The sequence below is a fragment of the Notolabrus celidotus genome, chromosome 18, assembly GCF_009762535.1.
Source record: "Notolabrus celidotus isolate fNotCel1 chromosome 18, fNotCel1.pri, whole genome shotgun sequence".
Lineage (NCBI taxonomy): Eukaryota > Metazoa > Chordata > Actinopteri > Labriformes > Labridae > Notolabrus > Notolabrus celidotus.
This window is the reverse complement of record NC_048289.1, coordinates 21,722,199-21,744,722: the sequence shown is the minus strand read 5'-3', so window position 1 is coordinate 21,744,722 and position 22,524 is coordinate 21,722,199. Positions and strand designations below refer to the sequence as shown.

Sequence of the window (22,524 nt, the reverse complement as noted above, 5' to 3'; positions counted from 1 at the left end):
TACACTGTGATGGATATGAATTTGTACAAGATGTTAAAAAATTGGATACTGTGCCCTGGGGCTGAATCTAATGATTCAACTCGTTTGTGATTAGCCTTGAAATGATCAGCTTGTTTAATAAGATGAGATATACTTTATTATCCCTGAGGGGAAATGTGACGAGCCTCAGCGCTACCCATATGAGGGTTAGAACGATAACAGTATAGCTAAGCACAATGACAAACTAAACTCTACAGAGAGTGCTTGTTTAGAAAATGTAGTATAATGATAAAGCCCATCAAAATTTTACAGGACCCAAAGTGACATCTACTGCTTCACTGGGCAAAAAGGTCCAAATAATAATAATACAAATCATAAAAAGTAGAAAACCATCACATTTTAAGAGCTAATACTAACATTTACTTGTTCCCTTTTCAACATTGTCAGCTAACTGTAACATCTGTAAAAGTACAGCTTTTTTAAATGTATATTTTTGGGAAGTTTTGTCTTTATTGGATAGAACTGCTGAAGAGAGACAGGAAATATGGGGAGCAGAGAGAGGGGGAAGACATGTAGCAAAGTTGAATCAGGACTAAGGCTTCAGTAAGCGGGGCACGTGCCTAAAGCCGGGTTAATACTGCTGCATGGACTCTATGCCATAGTGGCCAATGCCGTCATGAGCACTATATACTTGTGTGTCGGGGCATCTGCGTCGTTCTGTAATACCCGTAGACTGTATAAATAATGGACGTAGTATCCGTGATGTCACCCATCTGTTCCTGAGAGATGTTTTGCAGCCAGTCGTCTGCGGCAGCCATATTGGAAATGTGGAACTCAACCAGGCAGAGTGAGACGTAAAGAGCAGGAGTTTAAGCCTCCCAGCCAACAGCTATGTGTTCCTGTCCAGGAGTCAAGTCAGTCATGTCCTTATTTGGACAAAAACTCATTATCGTAATATCTTCTGAACCGTCGCGTTAGAAAAAAATTCACCCCCCGTACAGTGTGCTGATAAAAAAATTAGCTACGTAGAGCCAAGCCGTTTTTTGATGCAGACTGTAAACATGTTTATTAATGCTGCAAAGATCGTCTTTTTTGAATTGGTGTGTATGTGGTTTCCGGTGTTTCTGCAGCCAGCCTCAAGTGGATTCTCGATGAATTGCAGTTTGTAACACTTCCGCATGGGCTTCATAGTTTGAGACTGGAGGTTGCCGCTTGGTAATACCCCACTGAAACGCTTGTAGACAGTGGGATTTTTATATTAGTCTGACCAACTGCTTCCAGTCCCACTATAATTTCTGTGTGCTTGATCCGTTGCACCTGAAGGGCATTAAACAAAAGAATCGCATTTATTTAACAAAAGCAACAAACTTTGAAAAAGTTCAAACCAGGGTTGAGATGATTTTACTTTGAGGTTGTGTTCAGATTAAACATGCTTTAATTTGTGGCATGATTCAATTACAGAGGATGTTAATGGCCAGATACGCATTTGGGATATGCAGCACAAGTGGCGTGATGCAAAGATTTGAAAATTGCGTATTCGTGCACGAATTTGCATCATGCTGTTTGCTTTACCCTGTGAAGCATGACTTTTAACAAATCTGCATTTTGATGATATTTCTGTAGAGTTTTTCATTTCTTAATAACCTTTAAATCAAGAGAAAATCTGGTTTTGGTTTTCAAACATTCCTTCACTTTTGATCTTAACTTTCTTTTATAAAGATGAGAACACCACGGCATTAATAATAATCACTAGCTAAACTGGATGAAGAGCAGCTTTAACATACTTATCTTGTTACCTTTACTTTGAGTTTGACGTATGCATTAATGAAAGTTAGGATAAATCACATTGGGTTGTTTACCCCTGGAGACTGTATATTTCCCTGAGAAGCTGAGTAAATGTGTGCAGTTCTGAGAGAATGGGTGTTGAACCTGTCTTCAGAGCTGATGTATGGCATTCTTCCCAGCACCACAGGACTCAGCTCTACAGGCTCTCTCCATAGACACGACCACTTCAACAACAAAGAAAAACCGCTCCAACAAGAAACAACCTCAAACACAGCAGGCAACTCATAAATCATACTTGTATTTCAAAGAATAAATGCTTCTGTTTCCCCCAGCGTGTTTCGGTATACTAATTCTATCAAGTATTGTAACAGAAATATTCTGTTTTTTTCCACTCATCCACTGATGCGAAGAGCACAGAGAGGTATGACATAAACGATGGAGTGTGGCAGCTCCGATCGAAAGTCCCTGTTTAGAAAAATGCTGAGGCAGCACTGTTCTCCGAGGAGTCAGGTACTGATGTCTGCCTCAGATTGTCGAGTCAAACATCTTAAAGAGATTACAGCAGATTAACACGTGCACTAATGTTTCCCCTTTTGATCTGAGCTGTGGACAGACAGCAGATTTAGTCAGAGGAACCCCTGCAGCCCAAGGAAAAAAGGGCTCTGCTGGAGGTAAATTTAGCCCACTCTGTGTTGAGCCATTGGGGGATTCTGCATTATTCATTTACATGATGTTAGTCCATATCAAATGAGACTTGAAAAAGTGATGAGTTTATCTAAGCTCTCTGTAATTTCATGTCTTGTCAGCTGGAGCTGAGATTTGAGTCCTCGTGTGGGGAGAACTGGATCTTTAGGGAATTTGCGTTAAGTTCGCATACTGTATGTTAATCTGCAGGTGGTTCAGTGCACAGTGGGTGTATAATGTGGATTCTGAGGCCAACATGTCTTCAAATAAAGCCAGCAAAAGCACTTTGGTTGAAAGAAAACTCACCTGATTGGACAGATATTCTCCTCTTTTATCCTCCTCCTTTTCAAAAACTGTTGCCTACAATACCCACGATTCTGCTTAGCCGCCAACAAATCAGTATGAGATTCAGGCTTGTATACAACGCAAATATATCCTCAAACACGAGGAAGGGGCTTTGGAGTTAAGTTCACATCTTTCTAACTCATCACTCGAAGATTAATTTGGGTTTTAAAGTTGAAGTTCTGCTGCCTCGAGTGACATTACCTAAGGCTATTTATTAGATCTTGTGCACTTGCCCTGTAGCCACAAAGGTCTCATGGCATTTTTTGCTGCTTATGCAGAAAAAAGTTTCAGAGATCTATAAAATAAAAAATCTGTTATGGATTTTTATGGCATTTTAGTTAATTAAACAAGGTCTGTTTCACGCAGTCTCCGGGCCAGAACCAGCAGACTAAGGGACAGTTTTATCCACCAGGCAGTCAGGATGCTGAACTCTCTCCCTGTTTTGCCTCCTGTTCCCATAGTGCCCCCTTCACAGAGTATGTTTTTGCCACAGTGGCTACGTTTACATGAGGCTCTTAATTCCTCTTTAATTCAGAATAAAAATTAAATCATCTTTAAAAAGATTAAATACGACCATGTAAACACCTTAATACGAATGAAAATGACCATTCTGAATTAAACTTACATCCGAAGTAAGTGGCTGGTTTATTCTGGTTTTAAATCCAAATTGAATAATTCCTTGATCATGTATACGTTCATTCTGCTTAAAATTAATTCCAGTCGTTCTGCGCATGCTCATCCCCTCGTCCTGTTACGATGACGCACATATTCCGCACTGGCGGGCACATATTCCAGGATGCCTATTTATTTAATAGGAGCCTTAGATTGTGGAATGTGTCAGTGGGCTGAGGTAGAGCAGCCGTTGCACTAACCGATGGCTTTGATGCACCAAAGTACGGTCTTCCGCCTCTCTTCTCTGGTCCTCTATCTCTCTTCTCCTCCTCAGCTGACAATAGTGAAGCAGTATGTTTGTGTCACTGCTTATTAAAAACTATAATCAAAATCAAAGCGAAAACTGCACTTATTGTGTGGTCTTCCATGTTGTAACCGAAAATAAATGAAGCAGGAACTGGAGTCTGTTTTCTTCAGGTAGATATAAATACGTCACGCCCCACCTGTCCACTCAGAACCCTTCCCAACCCCCAGACCTTTAGCGGAATTGAATTAAGACGATTAAATGTGTTTTCCATGTAAACCTCAATTTGGAATTACTATTTCTATGTAAACACGAAGGAGAATAATTAATTCTGAATTGAAAAACATCATGTAACCGTGGCTGGACTTTTTGCAGTTAGCTGTATCTTTTCTGCTTGGATTTTTAGTATCAGTTTATCAGTTTAGTATGATATAATAATATTTTTTCAACCTTTGTATTGGATCTGAATAGCTTGTGCAAATATCATTAGGGTCAGACTGTAATCACTGCTCAGCCTTGACACATACACAACCACTCACACATGCACACACACACACCCGCACAGATGAGTAATGCTCAGGCTGGTAGAACCACATGGCAGCAGCTGTCTAACCTCCTGGGAGTTCAAACCAGACTTAGCAACAAACACATACGCACAGAGGACAAAACAAAGACGTTTTATCCTCTGGTTATGACCCAAAATATTGGAAACACATTTTCTTCAGTGGAAATGCTGATTCATTAAAGATGAGGTCAGCTCCAGTCTTTCCCAAGAAATCCCCCAAAAGATTTTATCAGACATCTTTTACACCACTCTCACTTACAGGCACTCGTGAAGCTTTTATTTCTAATCTCATTCGACTGTCCTGCTGAGTTCTTTCACAAGATTTTAAACTCTTCCCATTATGAGGAACACAAAGAGCTGTGTTAGAGCGACAGTGGTGGGCTGTTCATAAAATATTCTTCAACAGAGGAGCTGAGGGGGGTCTCGCTCTGCTCAGACACGCTGCTGAGTTTCTTTCACATCATTTAAGTCGCAATGGGTGCAGTTTCCCACTTTTCTGTTCTGGCGAGGGAATCAGCCTGACACTGTGAGAGCATCCTTGACTCAACTACAAAATAAAAGCTTTCCAATTGGGTTTATTGAAGCTCCAGTTTGGAGGACTTAGGAAAACTGAGACAACCAAAATTCAGAGACTGTTTTGTGGTTCTTTGATCAATTCTGGAGGCTTAAAAACCCAGTAGTGTTGTGGAAATCTGCTGCACTGGGAAGTGGATTTGCTGGGCAGAATGCAGTGCAGTATGTCACTGTGTGACAGGTACAGTAATGCATAACGCTTATTGGGAACTTTAAAATGTGAAACTAGGATTGAAATCAAAGAAATACTTATATAATTGCAAAGCTGGGTACCTTTGGCATCAACACAAATCTGAATAACAGTTATTCTACAAAGGGGTTTTGGTACACTACTTTAGCTCAGTGGTTGAATTCTCTGCCCGTCTACAGAGACCACAGTCCTTAAGGCATGATTCGAATCCCATCCTGTCACCCCCTGCTCTTTCTGCCATTTCCTTCTCTATCCGCTGTCTTAAGCTCCCAATCAAGGCATAAAACTCCCCAAAATAACCCTTCAAAATTAATAAAAGTTCTCATTTTAATTTTCACACAAAAAAATCATTGTTGAGAAGCCTGTTCGAGCCATGACAGTCTGAGTAGGCATCAGTTATTTCATCTGAACCCTGAAAGTCAGTCACAAAATACTTCATTAATCGTATCGTAGTTAGCAGTTAGTTTACATCAGCATTAACAAGCTGAAACTCTCCCTGTAGTTCTGAAAGCTACAAATAAGGTGTTAGCTCTGTAATGTTAGCCTGTGCCTTTCACTGGGGATGTAGGGTTAATTATTATTTGTATTATTGTAGGCCCGAGATGCCGGTCCTATGTTCTGTCTAAGCTGGAGCACAGCATGCCACCACTAGACAGTGTTATTGCCACAATGACATAATGCTCTGCTATGGAAGTAAATCAGTCTCATCAGATTTGGAATTTTTTAAACCTTTGAATTCCTAGCACTGAATTTTTTTGGCATTGAATTTTTATACGTTGATTTTTTTTGCATGTAATTTGTATACATTGAATTTTTTGCATTTAATTTTTTTGCATTTAATTTTTGACTGAATTTGTGAACATTGAAAAATGAAAGTGAAAAGACTTGAACTCAATGACAAAAAAAATCAGATATATAATTTATGTGCAAAAAAAAAATTCAGATACATAATTTCAATGCAAAAAAATTCAATGTATAAAAATTCAAAGGCTTAAAAAAATTCAAAATCTGATGAGACTGATTTTCTTCCATACTCTGCTACCCAGATGTAAACAAGCACAGATGACAGACAGCATCTTGTAGCGTGGTGTGATTTGGCAGCTTTTTGTTCTAGAAAATGGAGAAAAAGTTTTACATAGGCTGTGTATATACTGTATGTGTGGCAATATAACCAATGGATGGGATCAATGTGTCACTAGTATAGAAGGTATGTAGATGATAGCTGTAAAAAGGATCGAAGGCTGGTGGTGCCAGCTCTGCAATTGCTAGCCAGACTCTTCAAACCATTTGACATTTTACCTGCATAATATGTGATCCTGTTTTTATTGGTGTTAAATAAATTGTGCAGAATTTTGACTGTTTTCTGAGTGTTTTCTTACCTTTTGAGAAGGTTGCTCGTCAGAATTCAAATTTCCGTTTAAACAACTAGGGAAATTGGTCACCTTTGAACATCCCTAATGAAGACCCCAAATTACATATTTAGAGTTAAGGTGAATCAGAGTCTCTAAGTGCTTTAGAGCTAAAACCTCACTGCCTTTTTTGATGGCATGTTGTTTGTATGACAAAACAGAAAGCTGAGTATAGGCCAAAATATATGATAATTCGTATCAAATGGCTCAAAGGGGGAAAGAACCGACACAAGGGCCTCAAGAACAAGCAGACACTAACATGAACCCTCTTACAACATAGTTATTTCCAGATTTTCCCTAATGTTATGAAATGTACCAAACAAGAACAGTTATACAATTTTCTAAGGTCTAAAACACAGAGAGTGAAAACAAACAGAACCACTGACTTCTCCGTGCGTTCTGTTGCCTCTCTGGTTATTTCCTCTGGGCTTCGACAAAGATGGGGGCTGTTGCTGAGAGGCACGTCTGACTGACTGCAGACGTGGGGCAAACTGCAGTCGGCGTGACTCATATGCTCTGGATGACTTACTGAGGAGACAACCAACCATTACGCAATAACTTCATCACTACTACCAAACACCACCATCATCAACATCCTCACTGTTGTTTCCATCTAGAGCTTTGGGGATAAAAGTTGCCTCAGCAGTCTATTAGATGGGGATCAACCTGGAGAGAGATACAGCGGATAAACACAAGAATTCATACTGTGAGAAGATGAAATTCTTGGAAATCTATAACCTCCCTTGGGCTAGTTTTTTTATTGCAATAAAGGAAAAGATATACACCAGCAATAAAAGATGTTGGAAGCTTTTGAGGTAGCATGAGGGAAACAGCAAGTGAAGCCAGCATGGCGCTTGTGATGATGACGATGATGATTATGATGATGATGATGGTGGTGGTGGTGATAGTGATGATTGACTCAGCATCAGCACTTACAGACCCGTGGAGGCATCACAGAAACATGATACATGGGGCCACATATTTTTCAGCTGACTGTGTTATTTGGTGAAACAACCTCACAGATCAAACTGATGCTCAAGACTGCAGTGCAGATTTATTACTTTTAGTCTTTTATTTCATTTAACATTATTTATTGCCTATTCTGTATCCAAATATTTTTTGTCCCCTCCCTTAATGTTCTTTCAAGTATTCATTTTCGTAATTTATTCAACTTATTAATCAGTTTGTGCATTTTATCTCCTAATCTTATTTTTTCTTCTCTTTTCTTCTCTCCCTTAAACACTAATTTATGCATTGACGTAAATCTAGCAGATTTTCAATTTCATGTAAAAACAGTTTTTGTCAGATGCTCCAGCAGACACCAGATACAGCAAAAAAAGAATGTGCAAAGAGTCAAACTGCTACTTACGTTAGCTTAGCTTGTTTGTATCGTTCTGCTGGTTTTCTGTGAGAACTGCTGGACCATTCATCGTCTCCAGTGTTTTTAAAAAGAGGTCTCCACTTTTTTTTTTTAACAAACTGACAGAAATTTGAGGAAAAGTTTTCAACAAAGAAGCTTTACTGTGAATACCGTACATCAAAACCATAGACTGTATAAATAATGGACATAGTATCCATGACATCACCCATCTGTTCCTGAGTGCTGTTTTGAAGCCTTCTCTATCGGCACACACTGTATGGGGGGTGAATTTTTTCTAACGTGATGGTTCAGAAGATATTAGGATTACAATTTTTTGCCCAAATAAGGACATGACTGACTTGACTCCTGGACAGGAACACATAGCTGTTGGCTAGGAGGCAAACTCCGCCTCTTTACGTCACACTATGCCTGGTTGAGTTCTGCATTTCCAATATGGCTGCCGCCGCCGATTGACTTCAAAACAGCGCTCAGGAACAGATGGGTGACATCATGGATACTACGTCCATATTTTATACATTCTATGAGCTAGAGTCATACATTTCTTTTTAGGCATTACAAATAACCTATATGTAAGTTTAATTTTAACCAATTATCAAATAAAGCCATAACATACAAAAATGTGATATCGCCCAAAACTGCGATTTTTCAAGTCTCACACTTGTATTTCACTGGTACCAGGTGTTGTCTGATACTACTATTTAGATATGAGAATAATTGTTAGACATGAAAAGAGGTTTTGGGACTTCTCTTTTGTATGTCTCACCGTCTGCCTCATGTTAACACACTCAGTAATAAAGGGTAAAAAAAAAAAGATTGCAGCTGCATTTGATCAGGCTTTGATTTGTGTTGCTGCTAAATCGTCCGGGTATGAATCATCTCCCACATCTCTGGTCCGAATATCTCCCTGTTGGACTTCATCTTGTCAGAGCCAGGGGGGGTGTAGGTGTCTGTCTACAGATGAACACACACATTCCTAAATGTTGTGAAATGATTTGCCCAATTCTGCAGTTATTGCAGCACATTTTTGTTAGATGTCTTTGTCTTGGAGGCAAACATTTTGATTCCCCAGAACCTCTAATATTAGACTCTAGCAGTTCTATTGAACACACCACCGTAGGGAAAGCTAACATAGCAACATACTGTGGCCTCCTGTAAATCCTTCTCTGCTTTAATGGTCTGAATAACCAGCCAGAGAGCAGCAGCTGTCTCGTTGGTCTCCATCCCATCCCCCCACTGAGACCCCCCCTTTAACCAGCCTCTCTGTGCGCTCTGTAAGGAAAGAGCAGCACAATAATACAATGATGGTCCAATGGAGACACAGGCAGTATTAGGTTTATAGTGTTTTGTATTTATTGAGTTCTTACAGGGGTGTACAGGGCGGGGGTTGAAGATGACATCAGTTAATAGTGGGTTTAAAAGGGTCAGTTCACTCAAATAAAAAAGAAAAGGCTTATTACCTAATTTGCTCTTTTAGCCATAAAGATATGTTTGGCTTTATTTGATTTGGTTTAACAGTGTTAGTCTAAGGGTGATCTGTTTAAACCAATGAAAAGTTAATGGACATGAATGGAGGTGAAAATTCTAGGTGTTAAAAATGAATCTATACATTTCTGTGACCTGTTTTCAGAGAGCTATATTCTCAGTATGAACCAATATTATTTAACAGGCAGAGAGGCAGGAGCATATTAAGAAGCAGGTTGACACCCTTTTGATATTGGAAGACAACAAAATGTGTTTTTCTTAAAAGGTACAGTGTGTAGAAATTGGAATACTAAGCAATACGTAGCTTTTAGATTGAAGCGCTCCCTTGCTCACCCCTCCGTCGCTGAAGCGACGGTGGCCTTCAAGGACAAGAAGCTCCTGTAATGCATGATAAGTATGGTTCTCCGTTCGTCAAGCTTTTACCATTGTGCAGAAATGTGAATAATAAGCAACATCAAGCAGTCAGATTCTACATTAGAATGCTCCCCTGCTCACCCCTCCCATAGGTGAAGCGATGGTGGCCTTCAAGGACAAGAAGCTCCTGTGATGCATGATAAGTATGGTTCTCCATTTGTCATGCTTTTACCATCAAAACATCTATCACAACAAATTCTTTGTCACTCAACAACCACCTTCTTCATTTGCTTCTTCTTCAAACTGATGCATTTTCCACTCACTAAATACAAAAACACTGTGGTTCCAGTTTTTCCAATCTGTGCTATTGTAGAAACATGGCGGTGCAAGATGGCTAGATGGATAGATACTGTAACGCCCCAACGTCCACACTGAAAGGTCACCATTTCATCACCACCCATAGTCCCATTAATACGTCCATTAATCGTTTCATCCACACCCACCTGCAGTCCATAACCAAATCCCAGCGTCGTCCAAAGGGGCGCGTTGTTCAAAGTCCAAGTTTTTTGAGACAAACAAACATAAATCCTTCAGATGTGCAACTTTAGAATACACAGGGGTGTCAGGAGTTGTGTCCCATCAACACAACCTGAGGACCTTTGAGGGAACGACCAAGATTCAAATCTACAGGGGAAACTCCTGTGGACTCCTGGACTGCGGAGTTGAGGGCAAATCTGAACTCAGGAAGGTCTCTGAATGCGCAGGGCTGCATGTGGTTATTTTTGTAAGGGTTTCATCAGATATTTATTGTTATTCTTAAAATTGTCAGACTTGACACTGACTGTGGCACCCCAGAGACGAAGTAAACCTGTTACAATACAAAATGCTCATTCTGAGTTAACCAATAAAAATTAGTTTTTTTATATTAAGGTGATTATTCACAAATTTAAACATACTAATGAATATTATATTCTACTTCCACCAAGTCTTACACACTGTGCCTTTAACAGAAAATGTCACCAAATATAACAACAGCTTGACTCAAGAAACCACGTTGGCTGTTTATGATCCATGATGAATGCTTATCACTAGATTTATTGTCATTTGATTTATTTATGTTAATCTTGTGGGGTATCTTTCTTTTTTTTTTAAATATTTTATGGGATGTTATACATTGGTTCTAATATACATTGTGTATTTAATTTTGGCTAAGTCATACAGACCTGCTAATTATACCGTATTTATGATGTCTTTACTGACACAGCAAATTTAATCACATATATTCTACTGTACATTAACAGAATGATGTTAACGGTACGTTCTTAAAGGCACCTCTAGTAATGTTGTTGTTGTTGTTGTTGTTGTTGTTTTTGAAACAAAGAGATAGGGAATGTGACAAAGGTCTCTGGGAGAAATCTAACTGGTGACAGCAACACAGAAAGGCAAAGCCAGCCACTTGTCATAGGATTTCATGGGATCTGATTTGAGAGAATAAAAAAAAAAAGAGTAGCTAAGGACAAATTCTTTCTTAAATTAACCTCCTCCTAATTATCCAAAAAGCTTTTAAATTTACAATCAAAGACCCTTGAAGGAAAATGTCTTTTATTTCTTCCTTAAATCAACCTCGAAGCAATTTGGAATTTGCCTCTACATTGCAACATGCTTCTATGTTTTCATGTAAAGCCTTGGCTGCATGTATCACCCTTTTCTTTATGCACTTAGAGCTGCACTTCTTACATGAAAATTGCAATAAATTAAGTCCACATTGGTGTCTTTATCCAAGTTTCAAATGAAACTGCACATTGAACTAGAACCCTCATCTCGCACAGTATGTTACCTTGACATATTTCACCCTATAGTTGTGTTGTCAAAGGAAAAGTGTTAAAAGAGCTGAAGGTCACTGTGAGTCCTGCCATTTGGATATGTTCTTAAATTTGATATCAGAGTTAAAGGGTTTTGGCACCTTGCATGCTGACTCTACAAGGTTCTATAGCGGCGTTGAGCTTACAAATTTTTCCTTTTTCCACATTTCAACAGTTTTCAATTAAATGTGATGATTTGCTTAATCAATCTTTATTTGTATAGCACCAAATCACAACAGATGTTATCTCAAGACACTTTAACAAACATAGCAGGTCTAGACCATACTCTGTTATATTATCAACAAAGATCCAACACCAAAACAGGGTAAGAGCATTGCACCTTGCAGTATTTAGCTAGTTACAGCAGTGAGGAAAAACTTCTTTTTGACAGGCAGAAAACCAGACTTGTGTTAGACAGCCACCTGCCTCGACCTAACAATAATCTTAATAATCCTTAAAATTATAAATATATGTGTAATCGTACAACTCAAAAAGGAAAAAAATGTCTGTTGTCATTAACGCCTGTTATTTTCTTTCTTCCATAGTGGTTCACTGGAAGGAGGGGGGACTGTTATCGCCATCGCGCACACTTACTCTTTGGGACGTCCAGTGAATTTCTTTAATGTAATCTACTAAAGCCAACGTGAACCCCATAAATAAAAAGGCATTTGCTCGATTACTTTGATGTTCAGTCACAAATCTGAAATTGATATCTACAAATATAGTCAAATAAAAGCTTTCAATCTGTGTGCAAGATTACAATCCATTAAATCTAAGTGATTGATATGATGTGTGAAATTTGTGGTTGATCTGATTCATTAAATGTTCATTTTAATGCTTATTTTAACCATTAAATTATAGCAGATACAGTTGTCCTGTTTATACAGAGATTATGGACTTATAGCTCTTCTTATAAAGGGACCCCTGCTCCCTCCCCCTTTTTTGTTCCCCTTTCACCCTACACCCTGAACCCCTCCCTCCATTAGACAGAGAGAGAGGGAGAGGGAGAGGGAGAGAGAGAGAGAGGGAGTCTGACTCCCACCGTTCATATGGGCAGCTGTAGAGAGAGAGAGAAGCAGAGGAGAAAGAGAGGCTGTCACACCGAGGAGAGAGTCCACTACAACTTGTTCACATGTAAACCACCAGCGGAGGAATAAAATTAATTTAAACACGGATTTACAAATGCTCTTGACCGCGTGACCGCTCACCGGGATGGACATGCACGAGCCGGCTGTGAGGAGTTGTTTGATCCGGGTGGTCGCGTGAGAGACCGGCAAGCTCCGAAAAGAAACTCATGGTAGGTTTTTCTATAACACATTGCATCATTTCCCCCACGATATTTGCACATTTTGATAATTGGTGAACACGTAACATGCATTTATCTGTTTTTATCTCTATTTTTTGATCGGTTTCGTGCCCTCTGTTTTCAGTTTTCTGTCTTTGGAAATGGAAAAGTTTGTTAGTGGCTGATTTGCCTGTGTGAGCGCGCGTCGTATAAAAGCGGAGACATCGCCAATATAACGGGCTCCTTTCAGCGGAGAGGCGCCCGCTGCCCGTACAGAATGAATGGGTCACTATGTATTCTAATCTAACTCAAGAGTTCACTCAGTTTTTGGTGGGTTTAAAGCGGCAGAGAGAGCTGCTGCTTGTGCACTGAACAGCATCTATACGCGCGTGCTATATAGAGGGATATCACTGAGATTAAATCAATCATCTGTATTGTGGGAATCCAATCACGTCGCCTTTACTTTAATGTGATAGCTCTGTGAATAGAAGATATTGTGCTGTATTTTTCTTCGTGATTGTACAGGGATGTTTGGTTCCATTCATGAGACGCGTTGTTGGTAAGCGCTTCGACCGTGAGAGCCAAAACAAAAGGATTGCCTGCTGACCAATGAGAGCAGGGGAAGCCTCAGGAGGGACGGAGTGGTCCTTTCGCTTCTTTGTCCTCCTACCTGAGACACCAAACAGACCACACACTGCCCGGAGACAGACGTGGAAATAACTTGAGACATTTGACAAACAGATTTTCATGCGTAAAAGTAATCTGTTACCTGTTTTGGGTACATTTCTGCCTGGTTACGCACCTTAGAGTTCCTATGTACATCATTAGATGTTGTGAGGACTAGTGTTGAGGATCTAAAGTGCTGCACACACCTACCAATTAAGCTTACAAAAGGTCACACCACCGCATCCTTAATTGGCTCTTATGAAACTTTACATTCCCACTCTACAAAAATGCATTTAAACGCATCTAAAACATAAACACGTGAAGCACTTTATTAAAAAAAAAAAAAGCCTATGGATTTATGCAAATGCTGATATTTTTGGATAATGGTCAAGACATGCCCTCAGGGTGAATCTCATCACTTTAACCCCCTCCCCCTTCCCCTCATTACTTTCAAGTTGAATAAGTTAATGTGCAGAGGAACATGAGGGTTTTTAATTACTGTACTTGAGCTTTCAATTAAGCACATGCGCGCAGCTTGCCAGCGCATTAGCCGCAAGGGTTTCAAACAGAAGTTGAGCTAATCTTTGGAGAGCAGAAGAGTTGGAGCAGTTAATTGATTAGTCAAATGATGAAAAATTAATCATCAATATAAATGCAGGAATGGATAATAAAGCAAACGTGACAAATGTTATCAGAGTCAGGGGTCTGGAAGTTGCGATTTGCAGCTTTTTGCTGGTTTCTACGGACGCTGAAAGCTGCCACAATTACTTTTGTCATGACATTAAGTTATGGAGCATTACATATAACAAAAGTAACTGAATCATGATTATTTAGAGAGTATAAAGGGAGAAATCTTGAAAAGTAACATTTATTTGGAACAACATTTTTTTTCCTTATTTATTTTTAAAGTTATATATAATTCTTTTTACACCAGTATTTGTAGAGGAGAGGACAGTGGATAGGAGGCTGGAATCGAACCAGAGCTGCCCGCTATATGGGCGCACAATTTAGCCATTAGGCTAAATCTGCACTCTTTAAAAAAATTCTGTTTTAGAAATTATGGCGAGCTTGGAAAACATTCATTTTTTTATTGGAGTGTTTGAAAGATATCCATGCCACCTTTGAAAATATGTTTCAAAATGGTCCAAAAATGAAAGTTTCCACTGTCTTAAAATGGATGTTGATTCAGTGTCTTTGTTTAGATCGTATTAAACCACAAAATCGGCTTCTGTCACAAGATTTGGCACTCATCCACAAACATACTTCATTCAAACAACTCATGTTTTAATGCTTTGAATTGTTTAGTGCTGCAGCAGAACATTGTGTTTGGTGCTAGGCTCTGACCTCATCACTCCTTGTTTAATTTTCCTTTAAGACATTTGAGAAGGGATGAGATAATATCTAAAACCCACTAGTTGGAGCCTGCAGGTGGATGCAGGGGTGGTGAGGCTGAAAGTTGAGGGCAGCTGTACCATTTAAAGCAGAGGCAGAGACCAGAAACCTCGCAGATTGGGGGGGGGGGGGGGGGGGTACGTTCGTCATGTGATTGTGATGATGACGCATGTCAAGTGTGAAATCAGTGCAGCACAGGTTGCCTGCGTGAACTACCTCAGGCGTCACATCACTAATTGTGATTTTCAAGCTGTGTCTCATAAAAATAGCAGCTAAAATGATTAGTAAGGTGAGCAGGGTATCACACATTGAGAAACTTGATCTCATGACATAGAATCAAACATGTGACACCTGTATGCAAGTCTAGCACTCATTACTGCCAGCCACTAATATCTGTAGGATTAACACTGTTGTTGCAACTGAAGGGTCCTTGTGTCTTTATATAGATTGTGCAGCCAAAGAGACTGAGCATGTGCAGTCATCTTTTCTTGTACTGTAATAAATGTTTAAATAATCCAAGTTATGAAAATTTAGCTGAAACCAAGTGGCAACCTCTTGCCTTAAAAAAGAAGGCAATGGAGAAGTGGTAAGAAATGCAGTTCTTTGAGTGTCCACTTGAGGCTGGCTGCGTAAGCCCCAGAAGCCACATTCACACTCATCCAAAAAAGCTGATCTTTACAGCAAAAATAAACATGTTTACAACCTCGTTCAAAAAACGATTTTTGGCACAAATAGCTGAATTATATATCGGCACTATATATAGCGGCAATCTCCAGCCACGGGAATTGAAGCAAATGCAGAAGTGTTAAGAACTGCAGTTCATCGAGTGTCCACTTGAGGCTGGCTCCGGAAGTACCGGAAACCGCATACACACCAATTCAAAAAAGCCGATCTTTACAGCAGAAATAAACATGTTTACAGCCTGGTTCAAAAGACGAGTGCAGTTTGAATAGCTAATTTCTCGATCGGCACACACTGTACGGGGTTTGATTTTTTTCATAACACAGCAATTTTGGAGATATGAAGATTACAAGTTTTCCATTACGAGAGGCACAGCTGATTTGATTGACAGGTGGAAACACTGTAGCTGTTGGCTAGGAGACTCAAAGCCCGCCTCTTTACCTCACGCTAGCTCGACAGTGGTAAGGTTGACTTCAGCATATCGAATGGTTCCCACCGACGATTAGCTTCAAAACAGCGCTTCAGAAACAGATGATACTACGTCCATTATTTATACAGTCTATGATTGACACACAGTGTACAAGAAGTGATGGCACCAACATTGTGGAACTCTCTTCCTGTAAATATTCGTTCAGCTGTCTCTGTTGACTCCTTTAAAAAACTCTTAAAGACACATTTATTTAAACGGGCCTTCAACTCACCTTGTACAGACTAATGTTTTAGTTATGTATTTTTTGTGTCTGTTAATGTTTTATGATTTCATTTTTTTCATGATTTCATTTTAAATTGAATATTTTTTCTGTGAAGCACTTTGTGATTTTATTCTATGGAAGGTGAAAGGTTAAATTTACTTCCAAGGAATAAATATTTGGTATAAGTTGTTAGCTTTGAAGATACTTAGTTTACACATTCTGTGTTATTAGGGGCGCGGCTGACTTGACTGATATGTGGGCACACTGTAGCTGTTAGCAAGGAGGCTAAAGGCCCACGTCAACTCCACCTGGCTAGGTTGACCAAAAGTTAGGTAGAGTCAGCATTTCCAATATGGTGCTGTCTTAAGCTCACTTCAGAAACCAATGGGTGACATCATTGAAACTACATATATTTACTACGGATGTCAAGATACTGTTGATTGGGCTAGGACCATATTCCTGATTACTGATAAGCAAGAAAATAAGAAGATTAAATGGCAAGTTGTTTTTTTTGGAAAGGGATATCTTGCAAGTCAAAATAAAGTTTTTTAAGTTAGAGAAATAACAAAAAAATTGCATTAAGACCATAGAATACAAAAATATGGGCGTAGTGTCTCTGACATCACCCATCTGTTTCTTAAGCAGTGTTTTGAGGCCAATCGTCGTGCGGCAGCCATATTGCTACTGTTGAGCGATTGTGACGTAAAGAGGCGGGCTTTGAGCCTCCTTGCCAACAGCTACAGTGTTGCCGCCTGCCAATCAAGTCAGCTGTGCCTCTCATAATGGAAAAATCGTAATCTCAATATCTTCGAAATTGCCGCATTAGAAAAAAATTCACCCCCGTACAGTGTCAGCTTATCGAGAAATGAGCTATCCAGACTACACTCGTCTTTTGTACCAGGCTGTTAACATGTTTATTTCTGCTGTAAAGATCGGCTTTTTTGAAGTGGTGTGTATGTGGTTTCTGGTGCTTCCGGAGCCAGCCTCAAGCGGATCCTCGAGAAACTGCAATTTTTAACACTTCCGTATTGGACTCATATTCCCGTGGCTGGAGATTGCCGCTTGATTAAGACATTACAATGTTGATTGAAGCCATTCTTGGCTTCTGTACATTTGTGTCTCTGTAGACCAAATGCTTACCTTTTCAACTGACTGCACAAAACAAAGAATTTTCTGATGCCACTCTGCTGTGGAAATCTGTAGTGCACTTTGGGACCTCCTTGACGTTGTAATGTCTAAAGAAACAATAAAACATGAATTGAATAATACAAATGAAAACTACTCACAGCCATAAAATGGGCTTTCAGTTTGAAAGCACATATTTCAGAATGATGCATGCATCCTCTTCACATGGCACGACTACATATAAAAACATGTTCTTTGATTGTGTGTGCGTTCTGTCAGAGTGTGTAGCCATGTGCTTACAAGTTGACACAGAGTGTGTGTGGGAGGCGGAGACGTAGGCGTCGTCAATGTGGCGGGGCTTCTCTTTCTCGCTGTGATATATTATTACACAGTGAGTGGGACGGATGATTAGGATGATTTAAATGCCGCGACAGGGAGTCGTGTGTGCGTGGCCTCCAGCAGCCACTCTGTTCTGTTTGAGCTCATTTAATCTCTCAGCGCCGCAGATCTCTCTGACTGAAGCACTTTGATGAATTACTACGTCCGAGGAGAAGTTGAGATGGAATATTTCTGGCTGATCGTTCTGGGTTTAGATGCGGTGATAACTCGGGTTATTGTGGACGGCTGATGAAGTGTTCATTTAGAAAGAACTTAGAGTAAATAAACAATAAATCAGATGTCATCTCATCTGCATGTGAAGCAGAGTTTCTGTGTGATGTGCATGCAGAAAGAGAGAACTATGAATGAACAATATTTATGTCATAACTCCTCCATCATTTATGAAAGAACGGGATGTTTCAAACAGACTTTGATTACATGTAAATGTGATCACAGCAGGAAGAGCAGCTTTTAGGCCCAGTTTCCCATCATTAGAGATTCCGCTGATTGTGATTCTCTCAGTAATAGACCAGCACTAGACTCTTAATTATTGCAATTCAGACAAAGAGGGGATGCCTTTGTTATTGAAATCTTTGTCAGAGATTTCTCCGGGGAAGGAAATTCAATTGAAACGGCTGAGAAAATCCAAGGGAATTCAATTTAAACGGCCTTTTTAGGGCCACTTCATCATGAAAACGGGGGCGACTTTGGCAGCAAACATGCGCAGAAACTGTTGCCCTTTTCAGATCCGTGGGGTCATTACATGCTGACGGTGATAAAACACATCCCTCCATGTTTGAGCAAACGCAGAACCACAGACTGAATTTGTCAGAAGATGAAACAAGTGTGCCTTCAAAGCAGATTTTTTTTTGTTCCCATGTTGTTTTTTGAGTAATTGGCAAAACAGGCAGAGTGAATTCTGCACAGGCGAGCAGCCTTTATTAGTCCAGACAAATGGGTCCAAATGGAGACTTTCATGTGATTTGTTCTGCTGTCCTGTATTTAATGTCAGACAGATTGAACACACTGGTGTTCCTGTTTGTTCAAACAATTTAAATTCTGGAAAAGAGAATGCATTCTTTATAGCCGTGTATAAATCTAAAGGAAATGTGCACCCTGGCTACATTCTGATTCATTAAAATGAACAAGAAATGAGAATAAACAAAGTGCTGCACGGCTCGACTTGCAGCCAACTTCTTTTTTTTTGCTCCACTTTGTCTTTTGTGATACACAGGCGCTGCTGTCTGGAACATTTTGCACCAGAACGGGGATAACTGACCCCAAGTGTCTCATCCCAAAAACCTCCGACCAGTCCCTCCGCTGACCCTTGTTTCTGTATTTTCCCAGTGACTCACACATTCTTGCCTTGCTCTGATAACCTCAACACCTTTTTTCCCTCCTCACTTTGGGTTACATCTCCTTTTTCAGCCCGAGAGCCTGAAGCAGTGCTCTGTGTTTCTCAAATGAAGCATTTGACCTCTCTTTCAGGGGTCTTTTATTTTGGTCGCTGCTGCAGGAAGCTGAGTGTCAAGTGTGCATCAGGGGCCTCTGTGTGCAGCTCCACTGGGCTCCTGCGAGGCACAGGGCACACAGACTGTACATATGGAGCCTCAAACCATATGTATTCAAGCACTCTGGCAGGGTCAGATGTCTTTCAAATATGTTGTCCCCGTACTACCTCGAGCGAACTGCTATAACTCCACCAGACACTGTTAGGACTGGCCTGTCCTCATACTAACTTAGGCTTTCAGGGTGTGAGGAAACCTGAAATGTGACATTACATAGTTTCTATTTTAACATACAAAGTAGTAAAAGAAACATAATGAAGTGTGAGTACATACTACAACATATATCTTGTGTCATCTCATATTACTGCCACTATGCTTCCGTCACAACCTCTGACGGCAGATCACATAGCAGAGGAGGCATGACAGGGGTTTGAATACCCCGCCTTGAAATGGCAATAATCAGGAGCGTAATGAGACTCAGTGTGTTAAAGAAACCTTGCGAGACATTGAAGAACTTATACTCCTTTGGGTGAAAGTCAAATCAGTGAGATGAAAAAAGGAACATTGATACCCTAATTAAACAGCAGAGGGCGCCATGTTTAATTTACCTGCTGCTTCGGGATTGCACTAGGCACATGCAGTAGAAATACTTATGATGTATGATGTCTCATAATTTATTTGGCTGTTTTGTTTACCCGCCGCTTCCAGGTTGCTGTTTCGCATGCGCCATTCTCAGGAAAGATAGTATGTACGCAAGATGTCTCACTCTTTGGCAGTTCCGGAAAATTCGTCAGAGCAATGCATGAAAGCATCTCAACTAAACTCATTTTAATACATGAAGAGTTCATTTGCAAAAACAGATAACTCACTTTTTTGAAATTTAAAAATTGTTTAAAAAAACATATTTGTTTATTACTAGCTTTAGTTATTATCAACCAATTGAAGTTGGGTTGCTTTGACTAAGTCAAAATGACATTACTAGACATTTGTTTTTTGAAAATTTATAAAAACCGGAGATGTCTGTTTTTGCAAATGTCTCTTCACATATACATACAATTGCATACAGTCAAGCATGCAGCCCAAGGTTAACAGAGAGACAGGAAACAACAGCTATAGGTAAAATGATACAAAGCTAACCAGATAGAAGAAAATGATATGAAATACTTAAAAATCAAATAAAATCATTATGATAAAAGCAATTAAATAAAATATTAAAAAATCAAATCAAATCATAATAATAAAACCAATAAAATCTGAAAAAATATCAGAAAAATCAAATCATAACAATAAAATCAGATACATATCAGAAAAATAAAATAAATCAATACCAATAAAATCAATAAGATAAAATCAATACAATAACATGAGATATAATAAGAATAAAAACTAAAAATGATGCTAAAATATGATGCTGGTCAAAATGGTAATAATGCAGTCAAAAGCTTAAAGGAAATGACTCCAAGTTTAAAGACAGATTAAAAAGGTAAGTCTTTAGTTTACTTTTAAAAACACCCAGAGAGCTTGCCGTTTTGATGTCCAGAAGCAGAGAGTTCCACGGTTTAGGGGCATAAAAACAGAAAGCGATGACGTCTGCAGTAAATCACAGATTCTTAAATGTGCTAATTACTTATTTTGTCATTGATTGATTGACTGTTATTTAGACTTTAATAGTCAAATGACAAAGAAAAAGATCACCCTGCAACATAAAATCAAAAACTGTACTATACTGTTTTTAGCCATGATGTAATGAAGCTTTACTTTGGGTTTTGGGCATCCTTTGAAATCCAAGAAACTAAACGATACATCATAATTAAGAAGAGAAAACATATGACAGACCACAGAATCCATCAGAAACAGTTGTGCACCGCCCTATTATTAGATGTTTCTTATTTATCTGGATACTGAACATGCAGAAAGTGCTGCAGCTGACAGATAAATCTACCTCATTAGTATGCAGAAGGAATTTTTTTTTTCACCAACATAAACAAACCCGACTGTCAGAGACTGTTTTCTTCTTTGAGTCTATTTAAAAGTTAAGTCCTGGGCTATTCAGCAGCCTATCAAAACATGTCAGCCCTTATAGATACCATCTTTAGCTTCACTGCTGTCACAAGTAACCCCTTTGTTTGGTAAATGTTTCATAGACAGACGGCTGTTTTTGTGAGCCTGCGTCTATGTGACAGCAGGCTCCAGTTTTAGACTGAATGATCCAAACTGAAGAGACGGGATCCGGGTGCTTTCGGTTCAGGAGTTTGGAGGATAATGGTGCATGCAGGAGGCCCAGTGATGGATGGATCCTCCAATGAAGTTATGTTATGTATTCCTGATGAGAGCAGTGGATCAGCGGACAGGATTTATGTGGCTGTGGAGGAGCGAGCACTCAAGAAGATGCTGTCTGTCTGAAGCGGCGGTCCGAGGCCGTTTGTCACCGTGATTGATGTGCCTCTGGTGATTAAGCTAACATGCTGACAGACATTAATCTGCTTTATCTCTGCAGTCCCTTGCATGGAAGTTATTTTTCTCAATGTTACTGGCTCTGGTAAATAAGAGGGAGCATGGAAACATTATTCTCTTGCTGGTTGTGACTGGTCCTGTCATTGTCTGGGAGATTTAAACTCTGAGAGTCACATTAGCAAGAGGAACTGTCATTACATCTAAGAGTCCAATATGACCCTTTAAAAATGTCACTTACAAAAATGATTCCCAAAGAGGACAGATGCAATTTTGACTTGTTTTCTGTCCATATTTGTAAGATCAGGCAGCTTGGTCAGTGGCCCTAAGCTTCACAATATGATGATTTACGTATCAGTAAAGCATCAGTTTGGCAGGAGCAGAGCTTTGCAGAAAAGTTATTAATAGAATGCAAAATCTGTTTTGATTCTCAAAATAAAACAATAAAGTAAGCAATAATAAATTGGCAACATTAAGTTAAGTTATAAAAATAACACTGTATCTCAAGTAGTTCACATTTCAAGATATGTCTTATATCGGTTATCTTAAGACCATAGACGGTATAACACATGGACGTGGCTCCATGACGTCAACCATTTGTTTCTAAAGCTGAGTTTTGAAGCCTAACCTTGGTCGACCAAGCCAGATGCAAAGATGTGGAGTTGAAGCAGACCTTTAGCTTCCTCGCTAAGAGCTACGGGGTGTCCGCCTGTCAGTCAAGCCTCTAATTATGCCATACTCATAATCTTAATACCTTCTAAACTGCTAACTTGTTAAAAAAAATCACCCCACAGTGAATACAGTGACAAACCGTTTTTTGT

The 22,524-nt window shown here is 39.5% G+C and overlaps 1 protein-coding gene across 1 annotated transcript in view; it reads left to right on the top strand.

The window, feature by feature from the left end:
• The first annotated feature begins 12,582 nt into the window (after nucleotides 1-12,582).
• Nucleotides 12,583-22,524, top strand: part of LOC117829605 (carbohydrate sulfotransferase 15-like) — a 60,754-nt gene continuing 50,812 nt past the window's right edge. Inside the window, exon 1 of the mRNA XM_034707181.1 lies at nucleotides 12,583-12,822. The gene's annotated coding sequence lies outside the window, so the exon portion shown is untranslated. The remainder of the gene's footprint in view (nucleotides 12,823-22,524) is intronic.